General features: G+C 48.7%; 1 protein-coding gene across 1 annotated transcript in view; it reads left to right on the forward strand.

Annotated features, from left to right (window-relative positions):
• Positions 1-22184, forward strand: part of NCOA1 (nuclear receptor coactivator 1) — a 131943-nt gene that overhangs the window by 39971 nt on the left and 69788 nt on the right. The window lies entirely within an intron of this gene.

Below are 22184 nucleotides of genomic sequence, written 5' to 3' on the forward strand. Positions count from 1 at the left end.
GTTCTCCAGGACTTGCTTCCATGTCTACCTCCAGCTCTTTTTTCCTACTCTTTTTCCTCTTTTTTTATTTTTTAAAGTATTTGGGCTTTTTTATTCCTTGATATAATACCGCTGCAGTGGCTCCAATTATTTTCTCCTTTGCTGACTTCTGGAGCATCATTTCTGTATCTCTCCATCCTACCAACACACGTTATTTCAAGTTTCTTGTTGAAGTTTCCTCCCTCCATGACTTTTCGAGTGCTTTCTCCTCCTGTTCTTTGATGTCTGTAGCTGTGCTGTGCAAATCCCATGGCGGAAACGGTTCCTCTTTGGTTTTGATGAAAAGAATTTGAGAACTGCTGTTCCTCTGAGCAGGGCAGCGGAGGAGGGACCTTCCTCGCGGCCCCCGAAATCAGACGTACTGTTGGCAAAACCAAAAACATTTGGATTTGGATCAAAAGAGCCATTTTACAGCCCAAAGACCTTAAGGTTCCTGTTTAGTTTTGTTTATTCTAGTAAAAAAAAATAACATCCAGACCTTGATGGTGCCCGTGGTGTGACTCTTGGTGTGAAGGTACGGCGAGTCCCCATGCTCCTGCTTGCGATGGGTGGGTGGGACCAAGCCCCCCCCTCGCCACAGGTCCCTATGCTGGAAAGCAGAATGATGACAACATTTTGGGGTTTTTTTCCCCTGAATCGGGTTTTTCCCCCCTCCCCAGCTCTGTACATGAGCCAGGCTGGTCCAAAATTGTAGCAGAATATACTGTCCGTGGTGCACATCAGCGCTGGGGAACAGACCGGTGGGGGGGTCCTGACCACTGCCAGGATGACACTCAGCCTGATCCTGTTTTATCCCGTAGTCACCTGGATCTAAGCCCAAGCTGACATTCAGAGGAGCCCCTTCCCCAAGCTGGAAAATAAAAAAGCCGCTGCTTTTAAGCGCAAAAATGCCCATTTGTGACGGAGCAGCCGCAGGCTGGGTCACTGGGCTGGGACTTGGGAGGTGCTGGTAGGATTTGGGTAAAGGAATTCTTCTTGCATCTTATTATTTCCTCCTGTGAAATGATAATTTTTCTGTGATACAGAAGAGGGCTGTGAGATTAATAACATTTGTGGCACATTCAGTTGGGATGGTGAGTTATAGGGATGCGCTGATTAAAAACTGGCTCGTGCCTGATTTAAAAAAAAACCAAAACCAAAAAAATTGCTTTTGATTTCAAGAGGTTTATATTTTTATTTTCAAAAACGAGCGTCCCTAGGATGGGACTGGTTCTGTTTCCACTCATTGCTGCTCTTGCTCGCTCCCGTGCCGTCGGAGCCGCCTGGCAGGTGGCATTGGTGGCGCTCGCTCAGCGCCGGCAGCACGCGTTGGGCTTTATTACCAGCCAGCCGGTGCGGGAATTGAGTGGGAGAAGCTGGCGGCGAGTCCTTTCGCCTGCGATGGCAGCAGCACCGCATGCCGGCGGGCGCTGAAGGGCTCACCGACCCCCGGGGAGAAAGCACATGGGGGGAGCGCGCGGGAGCGAGCGGGAGCCGGCGAGCTTCGCGGCAGCATGTTCGTCATCGGCGGGCTGCGCAGCCGGCGCGCGGAGCGGCGGAGCTGGGAAGCTCTCGGGTAAGGGACGACGGCTCCTTCTCCCTAACGCGTCCCTGGGGTTGGTGGAGGTTCGGGGGGTGTTTTCGGCGGTGGGTTTGGGAGCGAGCGGTGGGGTGTTCCCACGGCCGGGCTCGCTTGCGCTGCCCTGCTGCGACCTGGCTGGGATCGGGGAGGGGGAAAACCTTTGCTGTCACTTTATTCAGCATTTATCCAACAGCGCAAAGAAAAGCCGGCCTCCGGCTAATGAAAGATATTTGCATTTTCCGAAGGCGCCTTCCCTCGGGCGTTTTACTTCAGATTTCTTTTACGGATTGAACTTTGCTGAGGCTCTTTTCGGTGCTGCACCCTTGCGCACAGCGTTGCCAGCGTTGAATACAGCCGCACACTTGTAGGAGAATGTGCTAAGTAGAAAATGACGTATTTCAGCGGTGACCTTGAAAATCAATGTATAAATGTTTAAGCTGGGTAGAGCTGGCACAAATCCTCCCGGCGACTTGCAGAAGTACGGACATTAGTTTTTTTTTTTTTTTTAAAAAAAAAGCATTCCTCGTTAAAAGAAGAAAAATGCTGATTGCGTAATGTTTGTTAATCATTGATGGAAGAATTAAAAGCAGTAGATGGAGTTAATGATTTCACATGTATACGGGTTCCCTCTAGCAAAGCGTTGCACAATTTGAAGGAGCTCTTCCCCTTTGAAGTTCGGGTAGCGTTGCTGTGTCAGTGGGCTCTCGCACGAGGTTTTATGCTTGAATTTCCCCTGCCCTTAACTCGCTCCTTGAGTCCGGGACCGTCCCTGCCTGGCAGCAGCACCCGCCGCCCCAGAGTTGCTGGATTATGCAGGGTGAAAAAAAATGCAGTCATCTCCTCAAGCCCGCTGCATGGGGGAAGGTGGTGTAGGGCTTTCCGCCGTAAATCTGACATCGACAGCGCCTTCGCTTTGGATGTGCATCGCTGTAACAGGCTGGAGTGATGGAGAAGACTGTTTAGGATTTATGCAAGCCTTTAAAACGCTGCATAAATTGTAGCCGGAGGCAGTGCTACACCTCTCTTGAGTGGCACAAGCAAATTCCCATTTCCAAACCTGGCCCTATCTTTTTCTTTTTTGTTTCTTTCCAGTTTTTTTGTTGCTGATGACATCACCGCATCACTAAATAGCACAAGAATAAGGTCCAAGCGTTGGGTATCTCGGTGCTGCTCTTGAGTCTTATATCTCCATCTACATTTTCAGAGCTCTTTTGTTCACCCCTTTTAAATTTTTCATGTTACTGATGTAGGTCTTCGATCAAAAAGGGGCACCGTGGCACCAAAAGAACCTTTTTTTCATTAAAAGCTTAGGATCCAGGCTGGTAAGGCAGAGTAGCAGAAAGTATTGTGTGTCTCAAAGATGGGCAAATTGGTTTTAAAGATGGTATGGGGAGATGATGATTTGTCAAGAGAGCTGAGAAGAGCTGGGACCTGAAAGCAGAGTCCCCCCAGATCTCAGACTCACATCTGTCACGAGTTTGTTGTGTCTCTGTGATATTTGCTTTTTTGTGTTCTCTGCTGGGCTTCTCTTACCCCATCCTCTAGCAGTTCTGTGTTGATGATGGTGGTGACCAGGGTGAAATCTCGGTGAACAACAGCATGTAGTGGGAAATAATGCTTCAGCATTGCATCAGCGATGAAGCAAGTCTCCGCGCAAGACCTTAAAATGAAGGAAAGTGATTTTAGTTTGAAATAAATACAATCCAGACTGGATTTCAGGGATCCGTGCTCACATTCTCATTGGGATCAAGATGCGTGTTGGACACAAGCTGCTCGTGTCTAGGAGGTCGGTGCAGGATTCCTGGAGGTGGGATGGAGATGGCAGCTTGTGTGCTCCTCACACCTCCTGGCTTCTTCTGAGGGTTGCACGTGCCTCTTCATGCCTTGGAGGAGCTGACAGTGGTCAGTCTGTCTACCCTGTCCCATCCCTGTGGCTCACCAGGATTTACCCGCTGTTTTTTGTCTCCCAACCTGGGTCTCCTGCTGCAAGTAGATGTGTGCTGAGATCTTGAGGACCTGTTAACCTGGGTACCATTCACATCTGCCATTTTTTAGGCCTTCTTCTGCTGTTTCTTCTTTCTAGTGCTTCCACAGCCATCATCCCCATTCACCCAGTCAGACCAGTCTGAATATTCATGGTTCTCCACAATTTTGAGTTCCCTGGTCCTTACCCAGCTCTGGTGTGAGATGGAAGGACTTGACTCTTTTTGCTGTTGTTGTTGTTCCCATCTGGAAACTCTTGTTTTGCACCTCTTGAGCAAACAAAAACGGATCATCTTTGGTATTTGGAGAGGTCACCCTGGACTTGGGTGGGTGGTTTCATTCATCGGCACACGCTTTGCTTGGTGGCCAAGAGGTCGCAGGATCTGCATTGATGCCAGCTGAGGTGGAGCGTCCATCGTGACTTGTGCTTGCCATGACATTGCCAGACACACCAGCAATGGTGACGTTGCTCCAGCATCACCAGCCCACCGCTCCCAACAGAAATACAGGGCATCCACATGTGCTGGCTCCCAGTGCTCCGGCTTTCCTGTGCTTGCTGGTGGTGGTGAGATGTTGTGGGTGACTTTAGATACCCCAATCAGCAGAGGAAAGAGGTGATGGAGAACAAAACCCCTTTCTGCAGCTGGGCAGAGCTCCAGCTGGGCAGCTTTTGTGCAGGGAGGGTCAGGAACCAAAAACGTGGAGCCAACTCCATGGTAGGTACCAGCACATATAGGGTGCCCATGGCTTGGTGTCTGCTGGTTGTCCTGGGACATCTTCCTGGGGCTGTTCAGGTTGCTGTGAGAGGCATCATTGAGTTAATTACATTAAAAGCAAGTAGGTGCCTGTTTGCAGGATGAGAAATGTTTTCAAAATCGATGGTTTCCACCATACCCCATTTTGGAGCTTTGAGTCAATGCTTAAAATGAAAGAAAAAATGAAAATCAGCTTTTGCATCATGGTTGCTCCCAGAACGACAGCAGGAAAGCGGAGCCGGGAGCTAAGCGCTTCCTAACGACTTGCCAGACTTTAAAAATTTTCACACTTTGTACTGTGGGCATGTTCGTTGCTTATTTAGTTTGACTTTCATTATTCTTCCTGGCAAAAGCCATCAGGATCCAAAGGTTGTTCAAAGGGCACGAAGTGATGCAATTATTTTTGCTCCTTTTTTACCTTTCCTAGCAGGTTTGTGTCTCTGACACAGGACTCAGCGGAATGTGATGCTGAAACGTCCTCGCATACCTTCCTTTTGCTAATCGTTGTTTTGAAAACGCTTTAGCCTGGCTTGTCATGGAAATGTTGGTTACCATGCTGAACACGGCGACTTTAGGATTTTTTTAAGCGTGCTAATCGTCAGCACCTCTTTTACTGCTACTGTAGTGCTACGAGTGCAGCTACATAAGTTTAAAAAAGAAATGTAATTTCCAAAGGTGCTGCTCCTTGCAATGATCCCTGGCTGTGTACGAGGCTCAGCCCCGTCCCAAAGCGCTGCTCCATCACCCTGGGGCTTAGTTAGTGAGCGGCGTTGAATTCCCCCCGGTCTCCTTGCACAGGCCGACTCAAGCCCTCAAGGCACCGAGAAGCTCCGACCCCATTTCTCCCTCTTTACCTCCCCAGAAAATGAAGATCTCTGTAGCCAGCCGGGCTGCAGAGGAGGGGATTGGTTGGAAACCTTAATTATCAAGACTGCTTTTAATTAAGTGGGTAGCTTCAACCGTGAAAGTAAAATATTTGTGATTCAAGGCGTGGGATACAGCGTTATCTCCCGGATCCGATGGCTGGAAGTGGTTTGTGTGACGTTGTGCTGGGTTAGTCCTGGCTGCAGCCAAGGCCTCCGCTGGGTGAGATGCTTCTGGGCTCCCTGCGGGGTCCCACGACGGCCCTTCACTTTGCAGGACTCTGACCGCTCCCGTCCTCCTCTGCTCTTCACGGAGGAACCCACTCTGCTCCCGGCTTTTTGGCAACTGAGAATCAGGTATCCAAGGTAGGCTTAAAAAGTTTGTCTTGGAAAAGTCTTGATGACACCAGGATACGTGGATGGACGGGTGGGAGAGCTCACCACGTTCATCCTCGGCTCCTGTTTCTCCTTGCAGTGGTTTCCAGCCAGGGTGAGATCCAGCTCCGGACTGGAGCAGGGCTGCGTCTACATCGAGAATTTCCTCTTTTCAAACATGATTAGTGTGATGTGCAGTGTCTTCTTCTGACATACCTCGCCTGAGGCTCCTGAGTTACCCAGGTAGCTGTCAGCGGCTTTTAGGATCCCTCCCTGTGCCGATTTTATCCACGCTGCTCTTCAGACCTGTCTGGGATTTGCACACAAACGGGAGGGACGTGGTGTATGCGTGCATGTCTGAAATTAATAGCAATTATCTGCTATGGGATGCTGTTCATGCGTTTGGGTCTGTAGTCAGAGGTCCTGGAGGACTGGGAAGGGCACTCGGGCACCAGTTTGCTGCTGGTCGGCCGCGTCTGCTGCCCTCACACAGCCCGAAGTGATGAGCGGATGTAGCAGCAGCGCAGCGCTCACGACTGGTAGATTTTTGTCCTTGCACGGTGTGGTTTCCAGTAGCATTTTCCACCCGTAGCATCTCCACCCATGGCTGTCATCCTCCGATTAATCAATATTTGCCCGCGTCGTTGCAAAGCAAGCGCCCGTCCGTCCGCTCGGGCAGCTCCTGAAGCAGCTCCCTGTGGGCTGTTTTGTAGGGGCTGGTGTTTGTGGGACATTTCCCGAAGGGCAATAAGATTTGTGGTTGAGTTTCCTCCTCCTCTCATTACCCATTTCCTTTTTAAGACCTGGAAAATATCTTTTAAGATTACTGCCTGGTGCTGCTTTGGCAAAAGCTGTGGTCCTTGGAGGGTGATGTGCAAACAGGGGGGTATCTAAAGTCACGTGGTGACTTCAGAACATGGGCAGAAAGGTTGTCCAAGGAGGACGAGGGACATCAAGCAGGTGTAGGGGTGCTGCTTTGCTGCTCTTCGTGCCATTCTGAGCCAGGCTGCCTGCTCGCTGCCCTGTTAAATCTTCCAATCTACGCAGTCGGGCAGGAGAAGAGGGATGCTGACTGCGATGGAGGGGATGGAGGCTGGAAGCTGCGGGGTGTTTGGGCAGCACTGGAAGAGCCACGGTGCCATCCCGCTGGGCAGCAGCATTACATAAGAAAGCAGTGAATGATGGAGACTGGTGCCGGGGGGTTTCGGTGGTTAAAATGCCAGATGGCTTCCCAAAAAAAAGAGCCCAACAGTTTGTGGGCAAAACACACTGTAATGTAAAATAGGGGTAACCTCTGCAAAGCTGCTGAAGTTAATTGTGTCTTTCTTCCCCTCCCTTCCCCCCGCACTACATTCCCTACTGCCTTATTTACCTCTTAATTATATCACATCTAACTGGCTCTGTAAATACCTCAGGGCAGGGATCCTCGTGTTTTGGAGGCGTCTGCTGCAGCTGTGAGTGATGGTAATAAGGGATTAATAATGATGCAACAAGCTACAACTTTGCCTCCGTTGCACACTACTGTTGCTGGGTGGGTTGGGTTTTTTTCCCTTTTCCTCCATGTGCTTAATCTAAAATATCAGTTGAGAGGAGAGGAAGGTGTTTTGACATCTAAGCCCTAAACAAATGAAGATAACTGAAGATGGGGGGAAAAAAATAATCTGCATTTTGGAAGTGGTATTCCCTGCGGTTTGCCCAATTCCTCTCAAAGAGGGGTCTCCCCAACCTTACATTTCACCCCTCCTCATTCTGCTCGTCCCCCTCGTGCCTTCTCCGCCTGCTTTGCCTTGGCACATCGTTGTTGTGTGTTGGGATAGCTGTGACCTCTGCAACTCGGAGGCGGAGAAGAAAAAATCTCAAGGAAGACTCCAAAGAGCCGGGTCAGCCTCTGCCACTGGCCAGAGGATGGTACCACCGCAGGCTGGCAGCCCGGCGAGGTGGTACCCGCAAGGATGCAAAAGGTCTGGTCTGTCTCGCTCGGGTTTAGACCACAGAGTTTAGACCACAGGGTTTAGACCACGGAGTTTAATTTCTGAGCCTGACTTGAATATTTGTTGGTGTCTCAGAAGCAGGTCCTGGCTTGCTGCGTGGCTTCCAACTTGCCATCTCACAGCCCCGGGGTGCTTTCACTCTACGATGTGTTTTCCTTTGGAAATGCTTCCAGGCAGCGGCCGGTGCATCCTTCCCATAGAACCTCGTGTAATGGGTCCTGCTCTTGCTCAGGACCTCTAGGTATTGCTGTAACGCAAATGAACATTAAGGAAATCAAGCCATCTCCTAAAGTATTACCTGTCATTCATTGCTTTTCCTTAGCTTTCTGGAAACCCCTTGGTTTTTTGTCCTCTGACTATTCCTGGATGATGGAGTATTTGTAATAAGCAGGAGCAAGCGGCTGCTCATCGGAGCCTTGCTGGGGCATCAGTGGCAGCTCCCGGCTCCCCTCGCTCCAGAGCGGCAGGAGGGAAATACAGCTCAAGTTTGAAGGTAATAATGAAGCTGTAGTTCTTCGGACTCGGTGTCGGCTGTGGTAACCCATGGTGCGATGCCGGTGGAGGAGGCGGCGGCTGGGGGGCTGGTCCTGCCCCCCAAATGGGATGCGGCGGAGGGATGCAGGTCGGGATGTTTTGGAGATGTTTCGGGGCTTCTGCTGTAACACGAGCGGGCATTGCCGGTGGTGGTGAGGTGGTTGATTTTCTGAAGCAAACTACTCTGCAGCCACTTTAATGAAAATAAAAATAAACCTTTTGTTACCTACTTTAGTCTTCTTCCCAAAGACAGATTCCACTCTTAATTGGTCTAAATAATTCCTGTACCTCTTCTGCTGTCCTCCTTGATGATCTTACTCTTCCATGGTCAAGACTCATCAACCCAGGGCATCCCAGTTAGAAAATCCCCTCCCTTTGTGTCCAGCGTATGGATCACAGGGGGACTGCGCAGCTGGCGGGATGTCATATGCAATCCAGACCTGTTGAGTTCAAGCTGCTTCTCCTTTTCACTGGGGTTTGGTCAAACTATACCCACTTTGTTGTTTTAATCTTTTTCTTATAAATCCCTTTAATCGCTTTGTCATTCACGCTGCTCTTTTAGGACCAATTGTTGCTATCTGTCTGCTGAGAAGGTGATCTCAGCTGTGCATAATCCTCTGTTTGCTTAGCTAATTATGCATAGATAGCTACCAACGCCGTCTAAAAACCCGAACCCTTCATTCTCCATGCTCTGCTGACCATGTCTAAATATCCATGAACGCTGCTATGTCATTGCTGCATTTTGCAGAAGTTCGCATCCAGTCGTGCTCAGTATCATTTGACTACTGTTAAGTATTTAAAAGGAAACGCCGTAACACCATCCCAACCCAGTAAATGGCCGTAGGAGCCACTTCTCCCTGCAGCTGAGTTTATTTCCCCCTGTGGCTGTTGATTAAAGTTGTGTTTGACTGAGTTTCATTTGGTTTCTTGCCCGAATTTTTCAAGTCCCTGGGGTGCTTCATAATCCATTTTTGTTCTCGGCGATGGTTACATCTCTTCCAAATCTTGTATTGTACGCAAATTTCAATAGCTGTCTGATCCCTAATTAAGATAATAAATAGGGAAAGGCTTAGCAGATATCCTGTGGCACCATCAAGCACCTCTCCCCCATGCTGTTGAGTGGTTTAGGAGGTCCTCGGTGATGCTCTGCAAACCTTCTCTGGCTGGAGGAAGAAGAACTGATGTTGGGACCGCTGTCTTTATATCTGAGTTATCATCTGCTTGAGAGCAAGATTTGGCGTGGTATGTTGCTTATTTTCTACACGTTTTGAAAACCTCACTCCACCGCAGGTACTCAGGAAACATCGAGGATGCAGCCGCGTTTCTCTACAGTAGGGTCATCAGTAGGTGGCATCAGTCTTCGTCCCTTTTGGAAGCTAAATCCTGTGGGACATACTCCAGAGACTGGAGGCTTTCCTTCATCCTTGCGTGAAGGATAGTGACCCCATCCCACCTTCTACAAGCAGGTGAGAAGGCCGTCACTGCCCTGGCCCAGGCACCAGCTGTGGTTCAGAAGCTCTTCTGGCCACAAATGGTCTTGTGTAGCTCTAAAATCTACGCAGATGAAAGGCAGAAGTGCTGTTTCTGTTGTGCATCACGTAAACTTGGGTAGAGGATAAGGACAGAGCTGGCAGTAGCTTGAGGATGTTTCTTTAACACCAATAATCCAATTATCGAAGAATTTCTCTGTGATCTTCAGCGGGTTTCATAAGGGTTTGGATTCATTTGGAAGAGGCGGGTAATGCTTTATTTTTTAAGCTGCATTTTTCTTTGTATGTGGTTTTATTTTTCTAATATCTCCCTCTACGGCCTTTCAAAAGATTTACTTTTGGCAGAAAAGCAACCCAATTCAGTGGGTTTTTTTCATTCTATCTTACTAATGGCTTTCCTTCTCTATTTAAAAAGCTGCAGCACAGCACTTAGCTCATCTTGCTGATACAGTTGGTTACGTGAGGGTAGGACATTAATTGTGAAGGTGAAGCACTCGCTTGCTTTTCATGGACTGTTTGCTTTGGTCAGGGGTAAATTAATGGTCAGTCCTGACGTCTTGGTGAGCAAAACCTTCTGCTTGTGGCACCAGCAGAAAGGGACACTCATCCCCGTCCCCGTGAGTGTTGGTAGGACCTTTTGAAAAAGCAAAATAGACGTTTGCTTTTTCTCAAGTCTTTGAAATGCACTGGGCAAAAAATGCCTTTCAGAGCAGCAATTAGTAACGTGTCTAAATAGTTGGGACATTCCGGTCAGAGAAGATTTGGGTTGGGTTGGGTTAGGACAAGAGGAAATGGCCTCAAGTTGCACCAGGGGAGGTTTAGACTGGATATTAGGAAAAATTTCTTTACTGCGAGAGTGGTGAGACACTGGAATAAGCTGCCCAGGGAGGTGGTGGAGTCACCATGACTGGAGGTGTTCAAGGAACGTGTGGATGTGGCACTGTGGGACATGGTTTAGTGGGCATGGTGGGGTTGGGTTGATGGTTGGACTTGATGATCTTACAGGTCTTTTCCAACCTTAATGATTCTGTGATTCTGTGAGCTGGGCTGAAAACCCGAGCTCTGGGCTCGTAGGCAGCACAGTGATCACTGAAGCACAGCGGGGGTGGATGTTTTGCCCCGACGGTGTGCCCATGCAGCGTCCCACGCTGGGGCAGAAGCTGTAATATTAAGGAACCGTTTTTAATAAGAGAAACAGTGTTGTTTGGGTTTCCAGGTTGCAGCATGTGGAAGTGCCTTCATGGTCACGTGGAGCTGCTGAGGAATTTGGAAGTAAAATCCATGGAGTCCCATGTATACCTAATAACATGGAGAAATAATCAGATCCACCTAATGAACCATAGAATCATAGAGTCACAGAATGGTTTGGGTGGGAAGGGACCTTTAAAGGCCATCTAGTCCAGCCCTTCTACAATGAGCAGGGACATCTGGAACCGGATCAGGTTGCTCAGAGCCCCGTCCAACCTGACCTGGAATGTTTCCAGGGATGGGGCATCTACCACCTCTCTGGGCAACCTGGGCCAGGGTTTCACCACCCGCGTTGTAAAAAATTTCTTCCTCATCTCTCGTCTGAATCTCCCCTCTTTTAGTTTCAAACCATTCCCCTTTGTCCTATCGCTAGAATGGCTGGGGTCTGTGTATTTGAGATGGTTCCCCGAGTGTAATGCAATAATTCCCCCTGCAAAACAGCAAGCTGCAGCCCTGTGCAGCATCTCAAAAGGCTTTTTGCTGCAAGGCAGGGGTCCCATGTCCTCCGTGGAGATCAAGCTGGAAGAGGCCAGGGTGGCTGCCTGGCTGCCCTAACCCTTGGTACAATGCATCTTGCTTTGGGTTTTTCCGAGCATGCATGGGCTTCCCGCAGCTCGGGAGGTGGCAGCGTGACTGTTCCCCAGGGGGAACCTTCGCTGCCACCGTGGCGCTGGCGGTGGCCGCAGCCCCGGGTCTGCACGCTTCCTCCACACCTGCTTGTGGTCCCTCTGGGCTGACATCTACCCTGTAGCGTGCTGTTGGGTTGTACTGTTATTAGCTATTGAGGAGCAAAAAGCATGCGGTGGAAGGAAATCTGCTCGACTGGCCACCAAAACGTTAGCGGGATGCAGTAAGTGTCTTTAAATTCTGCAATAATTGCATCATGGAGGGGTCTTCATGGGGAGGAACATGGATGCATGGTTGGGGTGACCGTCATCTCTGCTCACCATTGATGAAGGGTGTGAATGATGGCGTGTTTGGTGGTGGCTGCCATGCCTGCGCTCCTGCTCACCGCGCCATCAGGTGTTAATGGTTTGTGCGGGATGGAAAGGTTGGGAGGGAGTCCCATCAGAGCCTCCTGCCCTCGCCCAAACGCTTTGTGTGGTGGTGTGTGTGTCTGGCAAACGTTAATGATTGCCCTTACCCAACACTGGATCTAGATACTGCTCCAAAAAATTAACCTCAGCGTGATTCACCACCAAGTTTTGCTCAGTCCATAACTGGAGAAGGGAAGTAAAGTTAAACCAGTCCCCTTGCGGCATCCTAGTGGGAGTGATGCCCTGCTCCCAGTGCTCCAGAGGGATCCTCCGGGTTGGAGGGTACAGGGTTGACACCTCTGTCACTGGTCTACACCCAGCCCAGGGAGTTGTGCATCTCCACACCTTCTTTGGTCCCCTCCGTTGGGTTCCTGGGTGTCTGTGTGGTAACAGAAGGGTATTGACAGATAGTTTTGGGGTAAGGACCCCAAAACGGTGGGTAGGGGGTAAGGACTTCCAAGAAGCAGATGGTTATTGCAAGTCCAGATTGAGGCATACGAGGTGCCCTCCAATGTGGCACTTCTACCTTAAGGTTTTCTAAAGCTTTGTCTTCAGCAATGTGTCTTTTTATTTATTTATTTTTAATTCCATGGTTAGAAAAAAATGTGGTTTTTTAATCCTTTAACAAAATCCTAGTGATGGCCAACACTTTACCATGGGTGGTTAAGCCAGAATGCTATCCAAACCAGGATGATATCCCTGCCTCATCAGTTAATCCTCAGATAATTAGAGATCAGGCAATCTAACTAGAATTTTATAATGGGATAGTGATCAAGGGGTTACAAATGCACTCTTTTATATTTTTATTTTTGGTGTGCTCATTGAATCTTGGTTAGCTCTTCAAGCTGTTGCCTTCCAGACTTCTTCCACGGCAGCCAGCCAGCAGCTTGCATCTTCAGAAGAGGAGCTGTCAGTCAGGAATTTAGCATCAAGTCTAATAAAATTGATTAATTTATTCACAGGGAAGCCACGGCAATCTTTTCAAACGAGCTCTGTAATGCAGTGCTTTGTTTTGGTAAGTGAAAATTTCTCTCCAGCAGATAAAACGTCATTTTGGAGACAACGCCAGAAGGGCTTTCCTCTGACTCTTGCTTTTCATGAGAGCTCGGAGGTGTTGGGGTTCCTGCAGCCACGGTCTTAGTGCACCCGTGCACAAGCCTGAAGGGTCTCCTGGGGTTTTTCAGCCTCCTGTTGGACCTGCCTCTGCAGTTTGACCTTGTCCCTGTATGAAATTACAGCAGACGGCATGAGAAGACAGTAGACCGTCTTCAGGCTTGTCCAGTTGGAGAAGGTATTGCAACTTCTCTTTGGGAAGGTTCCTGCTGCTTCTCAGTGTGACTCACGTTCTCGGCGTTAGATGCCTTGATTTGGCTTTTCCTTGCTCTCGCAAGAGCCCATGGCTGTTGAGCTCAGTAGGGCCATGCAGAGTTGACAGCAATGCTCTGGACCATCCTCCTCCTCTGGGTTGTGCTGTTGGTGGAAAATGATGATGCTCCATCACTGGAAGCGTTCAAGGTCAGGCTGGATGGGGCTTTGAGCAACCTGATCTAGTGAAAGACATCCTTGACCATGGCAGGGGGCTGGACTAGATGATCTTTAAAGGTCTTTTCCAACCAAAACCATTCTATCACTGTATGAAAAATTCACATCCCACTAAGGCAAATGGTTGTCAGCTTCTCTCAGGATTATATCTTGCTCTGGCTCATTTGACCTTGCTGCCTTGCCTTTTCCTTTCCCAGTGAAGTCTATTATTAAGAGTTTCTTCTGTCATCTCTCCTTCTCCACTCACTTAAGTCTTCACAGATTTTCACAGCTCCAATCGGTGATCCTCAACATTTTGGCTTTCCTCTCATAGATGAATTGAAGCTGGAGAGCCTAAGAGAATAAAATAAACCCACACAGCAGTGTCATCACCAGAAGTCCTGCGGAGGGCTTAGGAGAAGCAGACCAGAGGTGAACAGTGGAAACCAGAGGTCTTGGGTGGTGGTGGGAGAAGCAGAGGGCCGTCTGTCCTGCCGCTTGCAGTGATTTTTGTGGCTAGTGCCAGAAGCACCTTCAGATACTGCTGGTGGTGGGACCATGCAGGAGAAAGCAGAAGTAGTCCAAAGCATTTGACTAAAAGCAGGACAGATGTGAGTAAACAAAATAAAGCAAAAAAGAGCAAAAGAAAAACGGGAAGAAGAAGAAAAACTGGCCAGAACTTCTGCTGGTGCAGTAGCCCTCTTCTAGATGTCTTCAAAGCATGGTTACAAGGTTAGTCATTAGATCCAAGGTCTCAGCCCTCCCACCAGGTCAGCTTCTTGGCATTTTGGTCTTGTCAGCAGATGTATTTCATATCGAGGTAGCATATGGTGTCTTCCTTTCTGTCTGATCCACTGGGACTCTTGAGTTTGCTCAAGCTCCTCGCTCAAACACGAAGATACGGCTTAATTCAGGAGCTTCCCCCCACTGGGCGTCCTTCACCATCGGGAAGTGTCCATGGTTTTTGGGTCAGCTGAAGTTGACCCAAAATAAAGAGAAGCGTGATGGGCATCAATTGCTGGATTTTAAGGAGGAGTTTCAGTTTGCCTCGCTGCAGCGTAAATAATAATTAAATACACTTTGTGCTCTAAAGATGTGGAGTTCTGTGGCTGTTTGGGAGCTGTCAAGGCTGCCGTTTCACACCGTCCCTTCCCCAAAATGTGTGGTTTGGATGCACGTCTGGAAGATGGAGTTGCTGGATGTCCATCACCAGCATTACTGTGGCTCTCGCCGGGCTGCTGGAGTATTTGCTCTGCGGCTGCAGGCCAGCACTCGAGTTTGTTCTTTAATCCATGCATTTGAAGTGTCCAAGATATTATGCAAGTACAGAAACATGTAATAACAAAATTGGGGGGGGGGGTGGTGGTGGTTATATATATAGATAAATAAATCCTGCAAATTTTGGGGAGAAGGGACCTGTAGTCCAGCATCCAGCAGGTCCATAATGAACACGACGTGGTTACAGCAGGCTCATGTGGAGTATGATCCCCCTCCCCACTCCTGAAAAGGTTTTTTTCCCAATTCTATCCTGCTCCCTGCTTTCTGGTCAAAGGTGTTGGGGCTGGTTTTGCTGAGGAAAGCCGTGGCCTTGCCGGTGGCCGAGTGCCGTCTCTGCTGATGGGCTTCCCGTGCCATGGTCCGACGTAGAACGCACCGGTGCCTTTGCTGCTTGTGAGTTATGGTGATTTTTATGAAGCCACATGTGCTTGTGCTGCAGTTTAATTTGTGCTACATGAGAACCTGATGTATTTGTACATTCTGCCAAATACTTTCTTCTCCCCATAGAGAAAATTGTGTAATTGCAACATGTAATTCACGAGCGTAATATGAAACTAAGTGTGTAATGTTCTGTGACTGCGAGGGAATTAGCCTTATTTTTCCCTTTCAGAAGCTGTATAAATTAACCCACTTTTCCTATCAGTTACTGGGAGAAAAGGTTATGCTTTTTGCAGTTCTATTTTGTATCTTATCTCTGCTGTAAACATTGCCAAGCGATGCTTGTTGGTGTCGAGACACGAGCGGCTCCGTGAGGAAGACTGCTCAAGGATGGCAACTAAATTGCATATCCATTTCTGGGTTCACCTCAGTTTGTATTTGCAACATATTCCCATTATTAGTGCAAAGTAATTGCAAAAAAAAAAAAGAAAATATTTTTTTTTGCATTGAAACACCAGGGTTCCTGCTTGCAATGTAGAGAAGATCATCCTTTCCCAGAGATGGGACAGAGGTGTTGCAGCGGGCAAGGGTTGACCCCCATGCGGGAGCCCACCATGAGTCTGTGCTCCCATATATTTTTAAGCAGAGCATTGCTATTTTTACCATCCACTGCCTAAATTTCCCTCCCTCTCACTGGTCATAGTGTACTCAGTGGCCCTATAAGGAGGTGGGCTACGAGAAAAATTTTTATTTATTATTAAAATTACACACACCCAACCTTGACTCAACTTTTCAAAGGGTTTCTTGCATCACTGCTGTTTCTCTCTGACGCTGTACATTCATTTATCTCACCTTGCTGCCTCCAGAAATATTAACCATGCATGATGCAGCCTTGGGGAGATCTGGTGGGGCTGTCAGCCCTCGTTCTGAAATGAAAATAGTGAAAGAAATCCAAGCAGCATGACACTTCAGCTCAGATCTTAAAGAGAGACTTAAACCTCATTGTGTCCACCACGGTCGAGACTGCTCCAACCAGCCCATTGCCTGGCTGATGGTTCTTGTACAACCCATGTGGGTTTGGTTTTCCCCTCCTGTCGACGGCTCCGTGTCCGCTAACAGCAATGGTTGAATGCCTTTCTTCTGGTTTTTGGATATGCGGAAATACATGGATGCAAACACTCAGGGAGTACGTGCTGACAATCGTGAGCAGCCCTGTAATAAGGCAGTTGGCGTGCTTTGGGAAAACAGCTGGTGTAAGAAGAAATTTTAATTTCTATTTGGCTTTTAATGAGGATAAAAACCAAAGCGGTTTTAATACTCAGAGATCTTTACATGGGCTTAAAATACATGATCGGAGTCATTTGGAAGGGAAAATGATGCGTCGTCGTGCTTTTAAAAAGGGTTTTCCCATGGGCGTAGCAGGTGGTGGTGGTGGAGTAACTCAGCTGATACGGAGTTATGACCCAGACAAATTGAAAATAGGTGGTGGGTTCCCACCTTACCTAGCACCGAGGCATCTGTCTCTTAAATATTTTTCATTGGCTTGTTGTGCTGCTGAAACGAATTCTGGCTTGGTTTTGTCTAGGATCTTGGCAAGAGGGTTGAAATGGAGAGGGGATGAGCCACGGCTGAGACCAAGTGGGTGCCTGTATTGACCCAACTCTTGGAAGGAAGCAGGGCTCCTCATCAAAAAGAACCTCAGCAGCAAAAATTCATCCCCTGCGTGCTCGTAGCTCAGTCTGCTGAACCCCAAGACTGTAGCAAGGCTCAGGGTTTCCCCAACCTGAGCTCTTGAAGACGGAGCTGAGTTCAAACAGTGGGGACACAGGTAGTCACACCACAGGTGTCCTGTCTGGGGACGTGGTTAGTGGCATGGCAGTGGCACGGTCGTAGGACCAGCTGCTGGGGAATGCAGCCACGTCTCAGGCAGGGACAACTTCAGGAGAAGGGGAAGAACAAGTATCAAAGCAAGTCGCAGATGAGTTTTACCAGCAGTGCTGTTCGGAGCAAGCAGCGTGAGCAGAAACTTGATCATACTGAAATTTAGATTGCTGTTAGAAACCTTTCTTCGTGCTATCGTTTCAGATGGCAGCGTCTGGTGAGGCACTTGTGCACATTTCTGGGTTTATTTTTTAAAAAGTTAGGGTCTTCAACGTCGTCATACATAGCAATGGTCACTTCTCACCTCTTGAGTCAGGAGTTATCTTCTGAGCAGCCACCTTCTGGGGAAGGCATGGAAGAACCTATAGGACAGGGTGTTTTAGCAGGAAGCTCTTGAGCTGATGCTCGAAGTTGCTAATAGTTGATCAGCAGCATTTCAGTGCTCCAGAAATTAATGTGGGGAGATGAAGTGCAGGACGGCACCTTCTGAAGGCTTTGCTGGAGCTGGTGGGCTCCGTTCCCCTCACCCTGGGGCAGCAGCGTCAAGGGTGGCGGCGCAAGGCGAGTCGGCCTTTTTCGTTTTCCTATATTTTTTGTAACATAGCGGAAGGAAAAGTTTAGTTTCCATGTTTTCATCTTCCCCCCATGATTGCTTTTGGCTTGATTTGGTGCCCCGTCGTTCTTCCAATCAACCCCAGGGCAGCTCGGAAGCTGAATCCTAGAAAGTTCGGGCAGGTAGCAGATGCTGTGGGTGATCATTTACTTCTGAAAACCCTCAGTGGTGCAGCGTGATTCTTACCGAGCTTATTTGCTTTATTTTTGGGGTGGGGGTTTTTTTTGGCTTCCTATTTTCTAGCTGTCTTCCTCGTACTTGGCCATGCAAGAGGATTCACAGTGGTAGCACGGAGATGCTCGGCCAGAAGTGGGATGCCGGGGGGTGAGAAGATCACGTGCTGTGACAGTCCCTGCCCCTCCGAGTGCGCGATCTAATTAAGACAGACAACAGATGGCTATGACAAACAGATGTGGGTGAGCACCAGGTAACAAGGAGATGATTGCAATTAGTGTAATAAGCAGCACATCAGTTATCTCCTGTCTGTTGTATTTTAGCTGAGGTGGGTTTTAAAGAGAGCTTGGGAAAATAACAGAGTGGTGTGGTGGATTTTCAGAGGTCTCCTTAGGCATCAAATATTGATTTCCCACAGCTGGATTATTCTTTTTCGTCATGCTATAGCAAAGCCCTTTCCCATATTTTCCCATTCATTTGTAAAACAAATTGGCTGCTGGAATTATCCCCGGGCTAAAGAGGAATGACTGCTGTGGGTCTGTGAGTTGTAAATATGATAGAGATGATGGGCGTATTAAAATTCACACCTTCTCTTTGGACCGTTGCCTCGCTAAGGATGATACTTAGTCTGCAGGACATTGATTTATATACCTCTTCCCCTTCTTTTTGTGTTTTCTAGGGATCATGTAGAGAGCAAGCACTTGCAGAGCTGGCATGTGGCTGGCCCGTGCTTTCAACCTTAAGGAATTCACTTGGATGTGTGTATTTTTGTTATCATATGCAAAATTCCCTTTGGCCAAATAGGTTTGATTTTATGGGTTGTACAGCCCGTGTTACCTTTCCAAAGCAAACGATTTCTCGTGGGCAGAAGGTGATGGAGAAGCCTGGATTTGGAGAGCAAAGCTTGTCTTCTCCATCAGTATGGAGAAGTTTCTAGCGCTCAGAATTAAAATTACAAGAAAAACGGGGCCCTGGAAGATGGGATTAATGTCCTGTCTCTCTACCTCCTTAGTATGAAGTTCACTTCTCCCCATGGCTGCTCTGCAGAGGACACGGGTCTGTGGGACCTGTGGGTGAAGGACGTGATTGTTGGTGGTGGCTGGCCCACCATGGCCACCGCGGGTGGGTGTGAAGCCAAGGGCTGCTCTTATTCCCCGTGGGCACACCAGCCTGTTGGCGTTTCCTACCTCATCTTCTGCAAAACCTTCTGCCCTACTGAATGCAGGATGGGTCTGGGAGTTCAATCTTCACTGGGATGCGTTGGGTTTCTCTGTTAGGGGCAGGGAGCAACCCCACCGGGGTCTTCGTGGTGGGAAGAGACCTTCAGCTCTGCCCCCATCTCCTCGTTCGGTCCCGAAGAGCAAAGAGCTCCTGGGAGGTTTGGTACCTGGTTGTGGACCGCTGTTGGGTGATGCGTGGCTGGGGTGCTCGCTGCGTGCCGGGGCTTTGCACTTCCAGGGTGTCCTTCGCGAGAGGATTCAGAGCACTTTGTAAATATTAAGTCAATTAATTCCCAGGGAAATACTAACTCAATTAATTCCCAGGGTTTGCCAGCGCTCAGGGAGCTGCTTGTTCGATAGTCAGGAGTTTTCCATCCTTGTGTAAAAAAGAAAAAAATGTGTGTCTTGATGGAGTCTGACCCAGTAAACAGCTTGGAAGAAATTCAATTCAACTGACTTTTTCTTCCCTGCATCCCCAAAATCCAGAACCTGTGCGTGTCCCCCTTGCCAGGAGCGCCGGTGCCGTGCTCCCCGGGCTGCCGCCGCCGTCCCTGCCATGGAGGGTCTGGTCCTGCAAGACTTCGGTTTGTGCCTCTGCCTCCCTCTGCGACCGGGGCCGAGTCCCCGTCCCCCTGTGCGGCCCCCCAGGGGATGGGAATAATGAGGCAGAGAACTGAAATTCATCTTCAGAAACATTTTGAGCTGTCAAAATGATAAATCTTTCATAACATTGGTCTCTTCCACATCAGACGAGTTTTTGATCGGTGGCTTTTATTCTGCATTGCATCAGTGATGTTTAAACTTTTTATCTCCCTCGTGGCATAGCGGGAGTGGGGTATAAAAATGACCTGCCCGGGGCCACCCGACCTGCCGTGGTCCTTTCTCCTCCATGCCAGCAGCAGTGGAAAGCCTCTCCTGAAGGGTGCAGGCATCTCTCGCGCCCTCCCCGTCCCCTGCCCTGCAGGACTGGCAGGTGGGTGCAGATGCGGGGAATTGAGACGATGGGGCTTTCGCTCTGCCGCATCCTCGAGCTGACAGCTTTTATTAGCCTGCTGCCTCCGCAGACCCAGCGATAATTAAGATTTCTTCACGTTCCGCTTATCTCCTAGGAAGGAAAGCCAACACTGGCCCTCCAGGCTGGACGGACGCGGGGATGTTGGAGCGTGCTGCTCTCTCCCTGAATTCATCCTCCTCCCAACGCCACGGGCTCTGCTTAAAGAGGCGATGCGAGATCAGGCAGGGTGGGTCTCCCCGCTGCCTTCACCTCTAGTTTTCCCCAGTGAAAATCTTTATTCATCAGCTCTCTTCTCCTACAGCCCTAATGACCGCAGAGGTGTGGGCTCAAGGGAGGATTGCTGCAAGTCCTCCTGGTGACCTGGAGCAGATTCCATCCAGCCTTGACTGGAGCATCATTGTTATTATCAGAACGATGGAAGCATCACTCGATATCGAGAGGGGATGTTCAGGCCAGGATGGGTAGTGGGAACCAAGACAAACCCAGTTGCTTCCCGGGTTGGCCATCCCAGAGCCAGAGGGTCCATCTGGCGGCATCTCTGCCAGGCTCGGGCAGAAGGCGGAGGGCTCGCAGGCAGGAGGAAATGAAGCAGGGAAATTGGGGTAAGGTACCAAGAAAAGAGGATTTAGCTGGAAGGCAGGCGTCTCTGCAGGCTGGAGCGATGGCATATGGATACAGGGATTTTTTTTTCCCCCCAAGGAGTGTTACACAAACCAGATGTGACATTTGTTTTTGACAACTTCAGCCACCAAAAAACCAACATTTAATCAGGACTTGACATCTCTCTCCTTTTTTTGTTGAGGATGAGGTCAGAAAAAGTTCTTTTTAAAAGAACCCACCCCAAAACTAACACCACATGCAGTAGGTTAGCAAGTGACTCTCTCACCCATTGCCTCTTCTCTATCCACATCACAGCTTCAGCATTTCTTCTGTGACCTGCAGAAGTTTAAAAAAAAAATAAGAATTAAGGCTTGTTCTGACCCCAGTGATGAGAGGAGCAGCTGATGATGAACTTGTGAGGGGAACAATATAGACATGTCCTTGCAACACTCCAAGTATGCTCTTAATTACCTCCAATTGAGATTGCGTATGCACAGATGGGTTATATTTTGATGATAAATAGCTGTAATATGAGGGACTTTTCCAACATTGTCGTTTTCTTAAAAACAGGCGATTAATTGTGTCTCCAATAGATGTTAGTGTTACTTTGTAAGCGGTTTTTTGGGTCAAATTAATCCAAAATGTTAGAAATGCATTTAGAAATAAGCATTTCTGTTAGAATTAAGTATTCAGGGGCCAGCTCCGTCTTCTGTGCTGTCAGTGCAAATCACTCGGGCTATTTGTGTCTGCTAGAGGTAGCGATGGCCATCTTTGGGAAGCTATTGGAAATCCCTTGGCATTATTAGGAGAGCAGAAGCATTAAGCCTCAATAATTCACATCTTTTTTCTTTTTTGTTATTTTTTGTTAATATGGAAGTTGCATTCGTGTCATGATCCCCAAGGTAGTGTTGGAATATTGATGTTGGCTGGTGCTTCACCCACTTTCCTCAGGTAGACGCTCCAGTATGGCACGTTGCAGGACTGATGGAAGAGGAGGGAGTACAGGGTTGGAAATCAGAGGTGCTTTCAGCTGCCTGGCCATGGGCAGGCCACTTTAGCTCTTGTGCTTCTTATCCATCCCCCCTCTGCTTTTTTTTTTTCCTTCTGATGAGTTTCTTTCAAACTAATTAGCCCCCAGTGAGCAGATGTGGTGGTGCGTTGCGTTGCGGTAACAAGAGTGGCCGGGGAGTGGTGCCGTATCCAGATCAGTGGGATAAGAACCAGGGCAGCAAGAACAACGTGGACATGGAGAATCACCTTTGAGAAGTTCCAAACCTTTGGCCTCTCCGGTGGCTTGAGTTTAGCCCTGGTTTTGCTGGAGCTGCGGAGCTGCAGTCTGCATCGCAGGCGTTTACTTTGCTGCTAAACATGGTGCACGTCGCAGCTTTGCTCATCGACACCGCTGCTGCAGGTCCGTGGACTTGTGCATTAGCTGCACGCAAGTGATAATATCCATAGGTGAAAAAAACCCACTCTGTTTTGGGTTTGCACCATGATACAGGGTTTCGTCAGAGCAGTGGGTCTGCACCATGCCATGATGTCTTTTTGGGATGAGGCTTCATCCCCGTGCATCCAGCGGAGGGCAAGAGGCCAGTGCTCTTTGCGTTGATGCAACACTTAGGTCTTGC

Source organism: Gavia stellata, chromosome 2, assembly GCF_030936135.1.
Source record: "Gavia stellata isolate bGavSte3 chromosome 2, bGavSte3.hap2, whole genome shotgun sequence".
NCBI classification, from domain to species: Eukaryota; Metazoa; Chordata; class Aves; order Gaviiformes; family Gaviidae; genus Gavia; species Gavia stellata.